At 19.6% G+C, this 8,840-nt stretch overlaps 1 protein-coding gene across 3 annotated transcripts in view; it reads left to right on the forward strand.

The window, feature by feature from the left end:
- The window catches only part of LOC102675490 (5-hydroxytryptamine receptor 1), a 407,095-nt gene that overhangs the window by 83,665 nt on the left and 314,590 nt on the right, over positions 1 to 8,840 (forward strand). Inside the window, exon 1 of one of the 3 annotated variants that reach the window (XM_031515322.1) lies at positions 8,181 to 8,277. The exons of the other annotated variants lie outside the window; for them this stretch is intronic. The gene's annotated coding sequence lies outside the window, so the exon portion shown is untranslated. Of the gene's footprint in view, positions 1 to 8,180; positions 8,278 to 8,840 lie in introns of those variants that run through there. 3 annotated transcript variants of the gene reach the window in all.

The following is an 8,840-nucleotide window of genomic DNA, read 5'->3' on the forward strand; positions in this document are numbered from 1 at the left end:
GTTTTAATTTCTTTTATTATTCTAGTACGTCATTTATCTTGCTTAATTCTATTATAAATTTTTTAATGTTAAATAATTCAATCAAAAATTTCAGTCTCTAATCAAAAGTGAAGACAAAATCATGTCTAATCGGATAAATTCAGAATTTCAAGGGTGTATTTATTTCGATCATCTATGTCAAATCAAGATTCCGTCAGTATGGTATATATACGATACTAATCCTGTTACTTTATGTTTATTGTCGTTCATGTGTTGTTTAATCCTAAAAAATAAAATTACATTTATTATCATTATTAAACAGAAATAAGAACTTAAATTAAGAATTTTTGTAAGTTTAAATATTGCAGATATTAAAATAAGCTATAAATAGCTAGAAATTTTTAATCGTATTATAAATTTTAAGAAGTTAAAAGTTTATTTTCAGCAAAGAAATTTGAAATAATAAATAAATGTTTTATTAATTAATTTTGTTTATAATAAAAGAAAATATTTTGGTGTAAATTATAATGGTTATCGATAATCGAAATAAATTTCATTACTAATGATGATTATTGGGAATGAAACAAAATTTATTTGTAATGATATTTATAAATTATGTTTATAATGATTATTATGTTTATAACTAAGTTTATTCAAAAAATTTGTTCAAACAAAATAATTAATATAATATCACTTTGTATATTATAATATCATTATATTACATTATATCATTTCCATTACAATGGAGAGTAAAAAATGAAGAGAGATAAAAATAAAAATAATTAAATCGAACATTATAATAATAAATAATAATAATAATAATAAATTAAATTTGCTTTTCATTTACATAAATATTTAAAAAGAATTATATCTTTGCTATATAATAATCTATATGAATTTATAATAATAATAATTATTTGTATTATTAATAATTTTTTATTATTTAAAAAATATTTCAAGTAAGATATGTTTTAAGAAAGAAATAATTTGATATAAAATCTTTTTTTATAGATGGATAAATGACATATTAAATTCAAATTCATTTTTTAATAGAATAATCAATAAATTAAAATACGCAGTCATTTCATATTCCATATTAAAACTTAAAACTATTTTTAGGAAAAAAATTATTAATTTAACTTTAATTTTTATAATTTAGAAAACATAACATGAAAACATAAGATTATTGCTTCGCATTGTTCTTGTCTCTTATATATTAAATTTTAAAATATCTTCTGAATTTGTAATTTTTTCCATAAATAATTTAGTAATTCTTAAAAATTGAATAGTTCCATCAATTGATATACTAAAATGAATGTATAATTTTATTTATTTTTTTAAAAAAAAGAATTTGATTTTTATTGCTCTCAAGTACATCTACAAAACAAATTATTTACATTAAATTATTTATTTATAATTATTTTCTTTTAAAAGAATAAATCCCATCTAAAACATTTTCCAAATAAAGAATAGTTTGGAAAATAATTATATTTATAGATTGTACAATATTATTTCTCCTAAATATATTCCTAAATATATATTCATTTATATATTAACTGTATGCATAATAAGTGCTTATATTTTATCATTATCTTCTGAATGATATTTATCATTTATTTATTCTACCAAAGAGTACCAATCTTTTAGGAAAAATTAGTATATTTATATATTTATATAAAATAAAAAAAACATTTTTGCCAAAACTAAAAAGAATTTCAGTTAAAAATAAATTTTTTTATTCATTTCGTTCTATAAATTTTTCATTATATTATCATTCTTATCCTTAAGTTCAACAATGGCAACAAACAGAATTTTCTAAATGATTTGTTTTTATTTAAGGCAATCATTGCCCCTGGATATAACTATACCAAGTCTCCCTATTGTGTCTCATGCAAACTCACAATTTTTGCGAAATAGCATGAAAATTATAAATAAACGGGATTTCATAATTGCAGTCGTGACAAAATCCTCCAAGACATAATCGGTTCTTGGTATTGCATTATATGAGCCGCAGTACTCGGTTGAATCGCTATGATGTATGAAAATAGAAATTTCGAATTAAGAGGACGTCTGTTTCGAGATTATGGTCTATTGCACTTCGCACAATCTCGATGCTTTTTTCTTGCGATATGTTCGATAAAATATTTTCGCGTTGAATGTTGCAACTTGAAATGTGTCTTTGAATAATGTTTTTGAATGAAACATGTTTGACATTGAAAGGAGCAAAGTGGATTTATGAAGAGGAATTGACTTGGCTAGAGAGTAAAGTTTTGATATTGAATTAGAGTTGACTTATATTTTGAAATATTGTATTCTTGACAATTGTGTTCTTAAAACAAAGAAAGAAAGGAATTAAAATAATAGTGATTGTTGCAGAATAAGTAATATAAATATATAAGCGATAAACATGAAATACACGAAACTACTTATTCTTAACTTTAAACTTATTCATCATTTATATATACCTAATATATATACATACATAATAGAATATTGAAATAATTAAGAAATGCAAAGATTCTATATTAATTATTGAAAAAATTTTTTACTATTTTCTTTACTTTACTCAAATAACTTATTAATAAATTATTCATTTTACAAAAAAATACTTTATATATATAATTATATATAAATTTTATATAAATATGTATATATATATGTTAAATATAGAATGTAGAAGATATAGATTATTAATTTTTTTTGCTGTGAACATTTGCAGGATATATAAAAATGAAATTTATTTTTTTTTTAAATGGAATCATATATTTTTTAATAATTAATTTGATAAGCTATTTGCTAGATTATTCCTTATAAAAAAATTATTATTTTATTCATATAATAAAAAATTATTATTTTTAGAAGATATTTCAACTTGAATTTTGCAAAACTTATTATATAATAGATAAGGAAAATATGAACAGAAAAATATCGCTTTACGTGATATTTTTTTTCATATGATAATGAATTTTCATAAAATTCAAGTTAAAATATCTTCTAAGATAATATATCTTTTGTTATAAACAGAAATAATTTTACATAGGAAATGAATATTTGTATCAATTAATTTATTAGAAAATATAATATTGTATTTAAAGAAACAAATTATATATATATCTTTATCCACATAAAAAATTAATAATATATAATTTATAATAATGTTTAAATAATATCAATATAAAATGAATGAAACATTTTTTTATAAAATAAAATAAATAATTTTTGAATATAAATATTTGAAGTAATCATATTAGGAAATTCATTTTATATTAACTTTATAAATTATTATATGAAATATGACTTTGATCAATAACGAATTTAATATATTCCACAATTAATGAATTAATAAATAAATTGTTATATATTATTATATATTTATATATATTTTTGATAAATTTATAAATTTCTCTAAATATTCTTGTTAAAGATTTTATTTATTATATTATTTTATTGTAAAAATTATTTGATTTATAATAAGGTAATTACAACTATGGAATTTATCTCTGATCACTAAAGTCTATGAAATTCTACATTCAACTAAAAGATTGCTGAATCGAATTACCTTTAAATCCAGGAAGCTTGACCTCGATTGTTAAAGGAATATATAACTTATTTGGTTCAAACAATTTTCCCAAATCCTAAAGTCATAGAATCATTTTATCACGTTGGGACAAGATAAGATTTTTTTATTTTAAAAATAAAAAATTGATAATCATCATGATATTGTGAATCTTTGTAATGAAACGAAAAATAAAAGAGAAAAAACTAAAGAGAAAGAAAAATCAGAAGAGATAGAAAGAAAGATAAGCAAGATTTTCGTCGTTGAGGTCAGGTTAAATATATATAGTATAGTAAGATATACATGATGTCCTGTCACATCTATACGTGAAAACAATACGAAAAATTTATATAGATATATACTTTATTTTACTAAATAAATTTTAAATAATTAATTATAACGAATTTCTATTTTAATATAACTGTATTTATTTATTTTCACAAGAGACATTCAAAGATTTTTCTACATCTAAACACAAGTTTGAATAAGTTTCACTATTAATTATTTTATTCTTTCCATTTCTTCAAATATTATTCGTATTATAGTTTTGGAAAGCTTTATTCAATTTTTTAGAAAGTTTTATTTTGATACTATCAACGAATGTTATAGATAAATATACATAATGGATGTTTAATATTGAGTTTCGTAAATAATAACGTAAGTTCAAAATAAATAATAAATAAGTTCAACTATTTTTATTTTTTCAATGAAATTATTTATTGTAACTCGAAAACAAGGCCAAATAAAACACGTTTTTATAAACTTTATTTTTAATTATTTAAATTTATATATTTGTATAAACTTTTTTTATTGTAATAATTTTTAATTTATTAAATTTAAATAATTTAAATAAACTTATTTTATGTATAGAATCATTCAATGAACGAGACATCTTATATATTAGCATGAACGAGATTATTGAACGAAAACTCTCGAGAATTCTGTCGTTTACAATTCTTTCAATAGTACATATAAAACCACATACTCAAGAGATTATAATTCTTACATTTAAAATTTTTTATCTGTAATGTTTGGATAAAATTAAGTTTTTTAGTTTTTATTGTCGTTAGAATGTTTGCAAATAATCTTATTTAAAAATCTCAAATGCTTCGAATGAATAAAGATAAATCTTTCCGATAAAAATGTAGGATTAAACCAAGCGTATGAGGATTTAAAATTGATTTGTTTTCTTGTATGTACTCTTAGTTGAAATTACGATGCAACCTCTTTTTTAGGAAGAAATGTCTGTAAATACATCGTGATAGTTGGACTAATTGGTTCCTGTATAATAGTTTCGTAAAATTCAACGAGCAAAATAAAGTCCAACCAAGTCGTATATTTGGAATGGGAATCCGGTTCGAGTTGGCTAATTGAAAAAAACGAATTACTCAAAGTCCCACGAGGAATGCTTGCAATTCGACTTCTCTTTGCTCTCTTGTAATTTTTAATCTGATCGTTAGTGTGTAAATAAACTGGAAAATACAACATATCGAAAACTCAGTGAGTAAATATTGTAGAGAATTCCATTTATTGTAACAAACTTTATGTTAATCTTCAATTAAATGAACTTTAATTGAGTTCCTATTATTTGAACTAATGACTAAGCATCATTCAATTATATGAATATCCGCTACGAACCAAAAGATATAATAATATAATATGAGTGCATTATATAATATAAAAAATAAATCAATTGAATGATTGAATCTATTTATCTGATCTTGTTATTATCTGATCTTCTATTTATTTGAATAGAAAATCAAAAACAGTGTTATGTAAATGTTTTCCGATATTCATATAATTCATATAAACAAAATTCTATTGTATCTATTTTTTCAGAAAAACAGATTCAAAAATTTTCAAAATAATATTAATAATCATAATGATATTCAAGTATTAGAGTAAATTTAAAGATATATAATTTTAGAAAATTATAAAATAGATATAGATATATATGTTTTATATTGTATAAAGATATTGTTAATAAAAAATTATTTGTTACATATGATAAATTCAAATTTCACAAAAAGTGGACATATAATATGATATTTATGCAATAAGACATTTTTTATGTTTTTATTATTTTAAAATTATTTAATTTTTAATAAATAATAATAAATTATAATTTTAATAAATTTTGTTTCTTTGGATTTGATAAATTTAATTTATTTTATTAAGTATTTAAATTATTGATATTCAAGAGTTTCGTATCTTTGTAAATTTTTTTTAGAATAAATAGAGATATATATAAATATTTTTGTATAATTCATTTTATATATTTATTCCAATTGAACTTGATGATCTTTTATTATCTAAGAATATTTTTATATAAATTATGTCTAATAATTAATCTATAATTAATCTAATAATAAATTATGAATATTTTCATAAAAATTATGGTTTTGTAATTAAATTTTATTTATTTATTTTTTTCTATCTGAATAAGACCTCGATTAATTAATTTAAATGAGACAAATAACTAAAATAAATCGAAATCCAGAAAAATAATTAAGAATGTATTTTTTATACAAATAATTTTTTTCTATAACTTCTTTTTGAAATTTGGAATATTTACTTATTATTAAACTTAATATATATTATTTTAAAATATAATGAATAACTAAATAATTAAATAAATAAATTTATTGAATTAAAATTAAAAGTTTGAAAAAAAAACATGAACGTTTAATATTAATAAATAAAAATTGAATATTTGAGACTTTGAATGAATGAAATTTCATATTGATCCGATTAATGTTTTATTGTATATGAATTATAATTGTGATAGAATTTGATAATTATATATAAGGAAAACAATTCCGATTATTTTGACTTTTCTTTATAATTTAATCAATGTTTTTTACACTTTTTGAAATATTTACAAAAAATAATTGCTATTATTACATTGAAGTTTATATATTATATATGTGTATTTGATAGTATGTTATTTCTTAATATGATTGTTATCTGTTGCTTATTTATTATTTCTACAAATAGATCATAACAATCGTCATTTAAAATATACAATTGATCAAAAAAATTTTTTTATGGAATGTTGAAAAAAATTGATGTGTTTGAAATATCTCAGTTCCAATTCATAATGAGTTGAATATTCTCAAAATTTATGGAATTCGAAAATAAAAATATATAAAGATTGCTTTAATAATCTTTGGATGAACAAAATTACAATAATAAAGTTATATAATTACAATACAAAAGTAATTACAATACTACTTGTAAGTATAATGATGATTTTGATATTATTGTAATTTCGATAAATCGAGTATTGTGTTATGAATTCGAAAGATCCGTGGAATAGTGAAGCTTGCTATAGATATTGTACTTTCTATAAAAGTATATTGATTTTAACCAGAGCTGGATAAATAATATGAAAATAAATAAAATAAATAATAAATAATTTGAAAATATTTATTTGAAAATATACATATAATTTTGAAAATGAAATATCTTATTTGATATAATAAATATTTTTAAATAGTATTTTGTATTTTGTATTTAGTATTTGAAAATACATAGTATTTTGTTTGAAGATTCAAAATATTTGAAGTTTAAAATATTTTATTTATTTTAATTTCTTTCTTTTATTTTAAATATTATTATTGAAAATAATGATATATATCATTTCACATTTCTGAATATAAATATTTGTCCTTAATGTACTATCTAAAAATATACTCGAAAATCGTAGTATTAACCAGATAATTTTTTATGTACAAAAATATTTTTTATTATCATTATTTATTATAACTCATTATTATATATCTTATTTATTTTAATTTGTTAAAACTTAATTTTTTTCAATATTTTGACGACAGAAATTCTAGATTTTAGATCAAAAAATAAATTGAAAAAATTATTTATAGGATGATTCAATATTTTAAGTATTTTATTAAATATTTTATTTTATATCAGATTATTAAAATAAGCTATTTTATATATGTATTTATATTATTAAAATAAAAATATTTTATTTGTTGACATTTTACATCTCATTTTATAAAATATTATTTTATTCAAACTGAACAAAATCTAAGATATTAAAGAATATTTGAAATTTTGCTAAATATTATCTAGTATTGATATTAATAATCCGTCATACATTTTGGCTAAATCACGATGTGATGTTTATATAAATAATTGATAAGTGACTAACGCATATGTTGTAACAAACTAAATTCAATGTAATAGCGATAACCATTTTCTGCAAATATCTCAAAAACTTTAAAAATTCGATTAAGTTATAAAGAAAAGTTATTCAGAATAACATCTTTTTTCTCTAAATTGCATAATTACTAATTTCTTTCTAATATAATATAATTTCAGAATAACATCCTTTTTCTCTAAATTGCATAATTACTAATTTCTTTCTAATATAATAAAAAATATATAATTAAAAATATTTAAGTGAATCTACATATTATTACTATTACTATAATTTAATTTACTTCATGAAATCGAGAATATATACAGTTACTATAGTTACAAGAAATCTTGCAAGTTGCGAGATTAAAGAGGAATTTGAATTAATATGTTGATCAAAATACTCGAGATAGAATATATTCCTCTGAGATATTTATTAGCTAACCGCCTTCGACTTGATGCTTCTAAGCATTATTCAAGTAAAGGCCAGTTTCGTTATTACAGAGGAATACCAGAACGCAATTACGGCACAACGGCGCATGTACTACTCATCATCGAGCATTATGATCAATTCACATGATGTACGTAATAGGATCCTAGGTTGTAATGCGCAGGTAGGTTGTAATGCATAGGTGATACAATGATGTGCCAAACTCTGCTTCATAGAGATGCAATATCGTGCATGATGCTCCAATTCTGATAGAGAAGTTAGTCTTGTAATACAATTTTTACATTACGATGGGATAAAATAGCTAGATATCTAAAATTCAGTGATAATGCAAAGATAATACAAAAGCTGGTATTAAAATAAAGTTGTACGTGAAATAACATAGATTTTTTTCTCTTCTAAAAATAATTAAACAGCGATGAATTTTTAAAAAATTGTTTCATCGATTTTATTTTTTTAAATTGCATATTTTTTTATTCAACTTATTATTAATTTTTAATTATTAATTATTAAATATTTTTATATTTATAAAATTTCATTTTTTAAATTCATTATTTTTAGAATTTATTAATATGAACAATGAAGTTGAAATAATTTATAACAAATATTTATACACAAGAATAATCGTTAAAAAGAAAATTTATAAGAAAAAATACTTACATATAACATATGTAATATATATAATAATAGAAAATT

The sequence above is a fragment of the Apis dorsata genome, unplaced genomic scaffold (genome assembly GCF_000469605.1).
Source record: "Apis dorsata unplaced genomic scaffold, Apis dorsata 1.3 scaffold_63, whole genome shotgun sequence".
Lineage (NCBI taxonomy): Eukaryota > Metazoa > Arthropoda > Insecta > Hymenoptera > Apidae > Apis > Apis dorsata.